This window comes from Lontra canadensis, unplaced genomic scaffold, assembly GCF_010015895.1.
Source record: "Lontra canadensis isolate GAN:19392208 unplaced genomic scaffold, GSC_riverotter_1.0 scaffold166, whole genome shotgun sequence".
NCBI classification, from domain to species: Eukaryota; Metazoa; Chordata; class Mammalia; order Carnivora; family Mustelidae; genus Lontra; species Lontra canadensis.
In genome coordinates this window covers 1,295,019-1,304,106 of record NW_022631160.1, presented here as the reverse complement: position 1 = coordinate 1,304,106, position 9,088 = coordinate 1,295,019, and positions in this window count along the sequence as shown.

Sequence of the window (9,088 nt, the reverse complement as noted above, 5' to 3'; positions counted from 1 at the left end):
ACCCTCCCCCTCTGGAAACTACCAGTTTGTTCTCTGTATTTAAGAGCCTGGTTTTTAATTTGTCTCTTTTTTCTTTGTTCATTTATTTATTAAATTCCACATATGAGTGAAATCATGGTATTTGCCTTTCTCTGACTGATTTATTTCACTTAGCAATTATATCCTCTAGATCCAACCATGTTGTTACAAATGACATGATTTCATTCTTTTTTATGGCTAAGTAATATGACATGGTTAAGATATATATATATATATACATATATATATTACATCTGTTTTATTCTTCCATTCTTGGACACCTGGGTTCCTTCTATATCATAACAATTGTAAATAATGCACAGTAGACATAGAGGTGAATAAATGTTTTTGAAATAGTGTTTTCATTTTCTTTCATTTCATACCCAGCAGTGCAATTACAGGATCATATGGTAATTCTATTTTTAATCTTCTGACTAATGTTCATATTGTTTTCCAGAGTGGCTTCATCAACAGTGCATGAGGGTTCCTTTTTTTCTGCATTCTCTCCAACAGTTGTCATTTCTTATTTTTTTTTTATTTTAGCCATTCTTACAAGCATAAAATGATATCTTATTGTAGTTTTCATTTGCGTTTCCCTGATGATTAGTGCTGTCAAGCATCTTTTTGTGTGTCTGTGGGGCATCTATATTCTTCTTTGTAAAAATGTCTATTCATGTCCTCTGCCCATTTTTAAAGTGGATTATTTTTTTCATGGTGAGTTGTATAAGTTCTTTATATATTTAAAATATTAACCCTTCATCAGATATATCTTTTGCAAATATCTTCTCCCATTCAGTGAGTTGCTTTTTTGTATTCTTGATGGTTTCCTTTACTGTGTAAAAGCTTTGCAGATTAAATTGACATTTTACTAATGACCGGACATGATAAATGTCTTTTGATATGATTACTTGCAAATTGCAGTTCCTTTATAGTTAAATGTCTGTACATTTTTCTTTCTAATCAGATTGTTTCTTTTTTACTGTTGTTTTGTGTTTTTATGTAGTCTATACATGATTACCTTCTCAGATTTTCTCCCATGTCTGTTGCTTGTCTTTTCATCATTTTAACAGAGTTTTTGGCAGATTATAACGTTTTAATTTCAGTTAAGGAATTAATAACAATTTTTCATATTTTAATTTTATGGGTCATGTTATTGGTATCATACTTAAGAAAAGTTCACCAAGTCTCGTGCAACAATTATTCACTCCTATGTTTTCTTTTTCAACAATTATTACAGATTTAATCACATTTAAATTGTGATTTATTTGAGAATAAAACTGGACTACTTTTTAACACCACACACAAAAATAACTCAAAATGGATTAAAGAACTGAACTTGAGAACTGAAACCATAAAAATCCTAGAAGAGAGCACGGGCAGTAATTTCTCTAACATTGGCCATAGCAACAGCTTTTTAGATATGTCTCCTGAGGCAAGGACAACAAAAGCAAAAATAAAATTATTGGGACTTCATCAAAATAAAAATCTTCTGCAGAGCAAAAGAAACAATCAACGAAACTAAAAGACAACCTACAGAATGGGAGAAAATGTTTGCAAATGACTTATATGATAATAGGTTAGTATTCAAAATACATAAAGAACTTATAAAACTCAACACTCAAAAAATGAATAATCCAATTTAAAAATGGGCAGAAGACATAAACTTTTTTTCTTTCCAATGAAGACATCCAGATGTCCAACAAACACATGAAAAGATGCTCAACATCATTCATCATCAAGGAAACATGAATCAAAACTACAATGAGATATCACGTCACACCTCTCAGAATGGCTAAAATCAACAACACAAGAAACAACAGGTGTGGGTGAGGATGTGGAGAAAGAGGAGCCCTTTTATACTCTTGATGGGAAAGCAAACTGGTGCAGCCACTCTGGAAAACAGTATGGAAGTTCCCCCAAAATTTAAAAATTAAACTGCTATCAGCAATTGAACTACTAGGTATTTACACAAGGAATACAAAAATGCTAATTCAACGGGATACATGCACCCCAATATTTACACTAGCATTATCTACCATAGTCAAATTATAGAAGCAACCCAAGTGCCCATCAATAGATGATTAAAGAAGTGGCATATACAAATACAATGAGATATTATTGAGCCACAAAAAAGAATGAAATTTCACCATTTACAACAGCATAGATGGATCTGGAGAGTATAACACTAAGTGAAATAAGAAAGAGAATGAAAGACAAATACCATTTGATTTTACTTATCTTTGGAATTTAAGAAACAAAACAAATGAGCAAAAGGAAAAGAAAAAAGATGAAAACTGGGGCACCTGAGTGGCTCAGTTAGTAAAGGGTCTGTCTTCAGCTTGTCATGGTCCCAGGGTCCTGGGATTGAGCCCCACATTTTTGGGCTCCCTGCTCAGTGGGGGACCTGTTTCTCCCTCTCCCCCTGCTACTCCCTCTGCCTGTGCATGCTCTCTTTCTCTCTTTCAAATAAATAAATAAGATCTTTTTTAAAAAATGACAAGAAAAAAGAGGAAAACTAAAAAAGACTCGTTAAGAGGAAAACAAACAGATAGTTACCAGAGGAGAGAGAGGTCAGTTGGAAGATGGGTTAAATAGTTGAAAGTGATTAAGGGTACACTTATCTTGATGAGCATTGAGTGATATATGGGATTGTTGAATCACTCTATTGTACACCTGAAACTACTATAACACTGTATATTAACTACACTGGAAAAAAATAAAATAAGTATAAAAATAGAATATATTATGATTTATTTGATGAAGTTTTTTGCATATGGTGTAAGAATTAAATTGAGATACATTTATTTGGCCTCTGGATATCCAGTTATTTCAACATCATCTATTGAACTACTATGCTTCCACCACTGAAGAGCTTTTACTTTTATACCTAAGCACTGAATTTTTGAGAGATTATAAATGGCATTACACTTTTTTATTGAAGTATAATTAACATACAATACTTTCATTGTACAATATAATGACTCACCACTTCTACACATTTCTCAGTGCTCATCAAGACATGTGCCTCTTAATCGCCTTTTTCTATTTCACCAATCCCTCCTACCTCCCCTTTGGAAACCACCAGTTGTTCTCTGTACATAAAAGTGTGTTTCTATGTCTCTTTTTTTCTTTGTTTTGGTTCTCAAATTCCACATGGTATTATATTTTAAATTTCACTTTCCTTGTGGCTATTGCAAGTGTAGAAGTATAATCAAATTTTATGCTGATCTTGTATTCTGCAACTTTGCACACTTTAGTTCTGGAGGTTTTGGGGGTTTTGGTAGATTCTTGAGATTTCCTGTGGAGACCTTCATATCAACTAAAAGGTGGAACAGTTTCATTTCTTTCTTAAGCTTTGTATGCCTTTTTTTATTTTATTGCTTTATAAAGCTGGATAGGAATTCCAGTTCTATGTTAAGAGTAATGAGTGCACAATCTTGCCTTTTCTTTTGCCATTGAATTTGATACTAACTGAAGGTTTTGTCTTGATATTCTTTATCAAATTGAGGAAGTTCCTATTTTTTCCTAGTTTTCCAAGAGTTTTGGTGATGAATGAGTATTGAATTTTGTCAAATGGTTTTCCTCTATTAGTTGACACGGTCATGTGATTTTTCTCTTTTGTCTGATAACATGGTGAATTACACTGATTATTTCTTGTCAGAAGATTATCAATTTTACTAGATGTTTTAAGACACCAACTTTCAGCCTTGATAATTTTTTTCCATTGTTTGAAAACAAGTTTGTTTTAATTGAAGTAATTTTTTGCTTTTATCTTTATTATTTAATTTCTCTTATTTTGGGGTCTGATTTCTTTCTAGCTTTCTACTTTCTTGAGATAGATTCACAGATCATTAATTTTCAGTCTTCTTTCTTATCTATGCATTGCTTTGTTATACTTAATACATTGAATGCTATGCTTTCTTATGCATTTAATGCCCTCCAATTATGTCATTACATGTTTTGCATAACTTTTGATATGTCATATTTTTATTATCACTCAGTACAATATAGTTTCTAATTTCCAAAATAATGTCTGTCTTGACTTATGGATTATATCAAAGTGTCCTTGATTTTTAGGCAGTTTGAGATTTTCTACTTATCTTTTTGTTATTGATTTTAAAGTAAATTTTATTATGGCCAGAAAATTTATTTTATTTCAACTCTGAATTTGTTGAGACTTGCTTTATGGCTTAACACAGTGTTAATTTTTGGTAAATGTTTCACATACACTTGAAAATAATGACCATTCTCCAGTTTTGTGATGCAGGGTTCTATACCTTTTTAATAGTCCTCAGTTCAGATCTTCAATATTCTTACCGATAGTTTTGTAACATATCCTATGAATTACAAACAGAGATATTTTAACATTTCCCAGTGTGACTGTGGATTTGCTCTATTTTGTTGTGTTATTAATCTTACATTTTATCTCAATATTTCTGTATTTTTTTACTTTAATAACACTGTATTTATTCACAAGTAAAACTATATTATAAACAACTTATACAGCTCTTGCATTAAATACATTTTTTCATTAAGAAAAATTCTTGCTTGATGCAACAAATTTATGTTGCACATAGTAAATCATCTATTTATGTGACAAATATAGCACATCCCATGTACCACAGTAGTAAACACATTCTAGCACTATAGAACAACACTATTTTTTCACAGATACTAGTATTCTTAACACCTTCTTCCATACATGTGACTTTATATAGTCTTTTCCATGTACCACCATGTGAATATATTATTTTAATCAAATAACACTGCCTTTGTTCACATATTGAACTTCAAAATTTTTAGTTCTGTGCTTTACAGATGTATTAAATGCAGCATATGTGCTATACACATTATTTCATGAATTCCATGTCATGAATGACATATGAAACTACATTCTATTATTCTAAGAAAAAAAAATCTGTAAGGTTTTTATTTAAATTCCAGTTAGTAACATACAGTGTAGTATTAGATTCAAATGTACAATATAATGATCCAATACTTCCATACAACACCTACTGCTCATCACAAGTACACTCCTTAACCCCATTACCTATTTAACCCATTCCCCTACACACCTACCCTCTGGTAACCATTAGTTTGTTCCCTATAGTTAAAAGTCTGTTTCTTGGTTTACCTCTCTCTTTTTTCCCCTTTGTTCATTTTTTTTATTCTTAAATTCCATGTAAGAGTGAAAACATATGGTATTCATCTTTCTCTGACTTATTTCATTTAGCATAATACTCCATACCTCCATCCATGCTGCAAATGGCAAGATTTTCTTCTCTTTTATGGCTGAATAATATGTCATTATATCTATATCTATATATAGATATCACTTATTCTATTTTTTCAAAGATTTTATTTATTTATTTGACAGACAGAGATCAGAAGTAGGCAGAGAGGCAGGCAGAGAGCCGGGGGGCAGGGGGAAGACAGATCCCCACCAAGCAGAGAGCCCAATGTGGGGCTCTATCCCAGGACGCTGGGATCATGACCTGAGCCGAAGGCAGAGGCCTTAACCCACTGAGCCACCCAGGTGACCCAGATATCACTTATTCTTTATGCATTCATCAGTTGATGGACACTGAATATTTCCATAATGTGGCCATCGTAGATAATTCTGCTATAAACATTAGGGTGAATGTATTCACATAAATTAGGGTTTTTTTTTTTATTCTTTGGGTTAAATACCTAGTGGTGCAATTGCTGGATCATAGAGTGGTTCTATTTAAACTTTTTGAGGAAACTCCACACTGTTTTCCCGAGTGGCTTCACCAGTTTGCATTTCCATATATAAAGTGCTTATAAAACTCAACACCCCAAAAACAAATACTCAATTTAAAAATGAGCAGAAGTCATGAATAGATATTTCCCCAAAGCAGACATACAGATGTGTCAACAGACACATGTAAAGATGCTCACCATCACTTATTATCATGGAAATACAAGTCAAAACTACAATGAGAGGGGCACCTGGGTGGCTCAGTGGATTAAGGCCTCTGTCTTCGGCTCGGGTCATGATCCCAGGGTCCTGGGATCGAGCCCCACGTCGGGATCTCTGCTCTGCGGGGAGCCTGCTTCCTCCTCTCTCCCTCTCTGCCTGCCTCTCTACCTACTTGTGATCTCTGTCTGTCAAATAAATCAATAAAATCTTTAAAAAAAACTTCAGTGAGATATCACTTCACACTTGTTAAATGGCTAAAGTCAACAATACAAGAAACAATAGGTGTTAGTGAGGATGTAAAAAAAGGGGAACAGTGTGTATCTTTGTATTTAAAGTGTACTTTATATTTAAAGTGTGCTTCTTGTAAGCAGCATTTATTTCATTTTTAATTAATAATGATTAATTCAGTATAACAATTTTCATCTTTTAAGTATATTTCATTTATTTACTATTAATGTAATTACTGTTATATTTGCATTTAAATATACTGTATAACTATTTGTCTCCTATTTATACCACCTATTATTTGTCCATTTTTCTTTTTTCTTTACTTATTATGTATAAATAACATTTGTAATTCCATTTCTTTGTTTAAACTTTTTAAAAACAATTCTTATTCATTGCCCTAGATAATACAATGATTCTTTGACTTTTTAGAGCCTAATAAAAATTAGATTTTTTTTCTTTCTTTATTTGGATAATATAAGGAACTCAGAACACTTCAACTACATTTGCTCACTGCTGGCTTTTGTACATTGTTTACAAGCATTGTTTTTGTACAGAATTTTAAGTCTTTGAAGATATTATTGTTTATTGTTGCTTACAGAAAACATTGATTTAGATTATTGCTAATGTTTACCATTTATGTTGCTTTTGATACAGCGATAATTTTTGTCACTTAGAATAGCTTTCTTGCTTCCTAGAAGACTTATTTCAGTATATGTTTATGGAGGATTTTCTGACAATAATTTCCTCATTTTTTTAAACAGAAAATTTATTTGGAGGAGGACTTAAAATGGCAGATAATAGGGGGACCTTGGCCTGGCCTCATCCCTTGAAAACAACTTGATCAACATCAAACCATTTTTAATAACTAGAAAATTGATTTTAGGATTGAGGGAATAATCTGCACAATAAAATGTAGAAAACATGGCAGGTTTGTTTTAACAAACCAATCAAAGCACACCTAGTTAAAAATCCAAACACTCCCCACTGCAAGCAAAGAGGAACTCGGAAGAAGACTGACTGTAGGGGAAAAGCAATCAAAACCCAACAACAGAGTTCACACAGCATACAGCAGGAACACTTCCTGAAATATCAGGCCCTAGACAGTGTTTGACCCTTTATAATATAGCATTACTCTCAAGAGCAGGAACATAATAAGCTTTCATAACATGTAAAAGACAGAAACTTAGACAAGAAGATGGAGGAATTCTTCCCAAAAGAAAGATCAAGAAGAAATCACAGTCAGGGATTTGCTCAAAACAGGATATAAGCAATATATCTGAACAAGAATTTAGAATTTAGTCCAAAAAATGCTATAACTGATTTGAAAAATAAACTGGATGTAATACAACAAGGTTTGAAGAAACAGAGGAATGAATAGGTGAATAGAGGATGAAATTATGGGTAATAATGATATTGAAAAGATGAGGAAAAGAAGATTATTATATCATGCATAAATACAGACTGAGGGAACTCAAAGATTCCACAAAGTTCAATAATATCAATATCATAGCACTCCAAGAAGTAGAAAAGAAGGAAAAAAGGGTAGCAGGTTTATTTGAACAAATTATAGCTGAGAACTGCCCTAATCTGGGGAAGGAAACAGGCATTTAAATTCAAGAGGCACAGAGAATTCCCCTCAAAATCAACAAAAGCAGGTCAACACCATTACATATCATAGTGAAACTTGCAAAATACAAAGATGAATAAAGAATTCTGAAAGCAGCAAAGGACAAAATATCCTAAACCTAGATACATAAGTTTAGCAGCAGATCTGTCCACACAAACTGAGTAGACCAGAAGAGAACGGCATGATATATTCAACGTGTTAACTGGGAAATATATCCAGCCAAGAATACTTTATCCAACAAGTCTGTCATTCAATAGAAGGAAAGATAAAAAGTTTCCAAGATAAGCAAAAACTAAAGGAGTTTGTGAACACTAAAGCAGCTCTGCAAGAAATATTAAAGGTGACTTTTTTAGCAGGAAGGAGAAACCAAAAGCAACAAAGACTAGAAAGAATAGGGATAATCTATAGGAATTGTGACTTTACAAGTAATACAATGACATTAAATTCATATATATCAATAATTACTCTGAATGTAAATAGACAAAGTGCTCCAATCAAAAGACATAGGGTATCAGAATGGATTAAAAAAAAAAGATCCATCAATATGCTGCTTATGAGAGACTTTGTAGACCCAAAGCCGCTTCAAGATTGAAAGTGAGTAGGTGGAGAACCACGTATCATGCTAATAGACATCAAAAGAAAGTTGGAATAGCCATACTTCTATCATACAAAGTAGATTTTAAACCCAAGATTACAATAAGATATGAAGAGGGGCACTATATCATAAAAAGGGATCTATCCAACAAGTAGATCTAAGAATTGTAAATATTTATGCACCCAATTACAGCACAAATATATAAATCAATTAATGACAAACTTGGAGAAACTCATTGAAAATAATACAATAACAGTAGGGGAGTTTAACATTGTACTTATAGCAATGTACAGATCATCTAAGCAGAAAATTGACAAGGAAACAATGGTTTTGAATGACACATAGGGTCACATGGACTTAACAGATATATTTAGAACATTTCATTCTAAAGCAGCAGAATACACATTCTTTTCAAGGTCAAATGGAACATTCTCCAGAAAAGATCACATATTGGGTCACAAATCAGTCTTCAACCAGTACAAAAAGATTTAAATCATACCATGCATATTTTCAGACCACAATGTTATGAAACTTGAAGTGAACAACAAGAAGAAAAAATTGTAAAGACCACAAATACATGGAGATCAAAGCACACCCTACTAAAGAACAAATCGATCAACCAGATAATTAAAGAAGAAATTTTTTTAAAAAAATTCATGGAAGCAAATGAAAATGA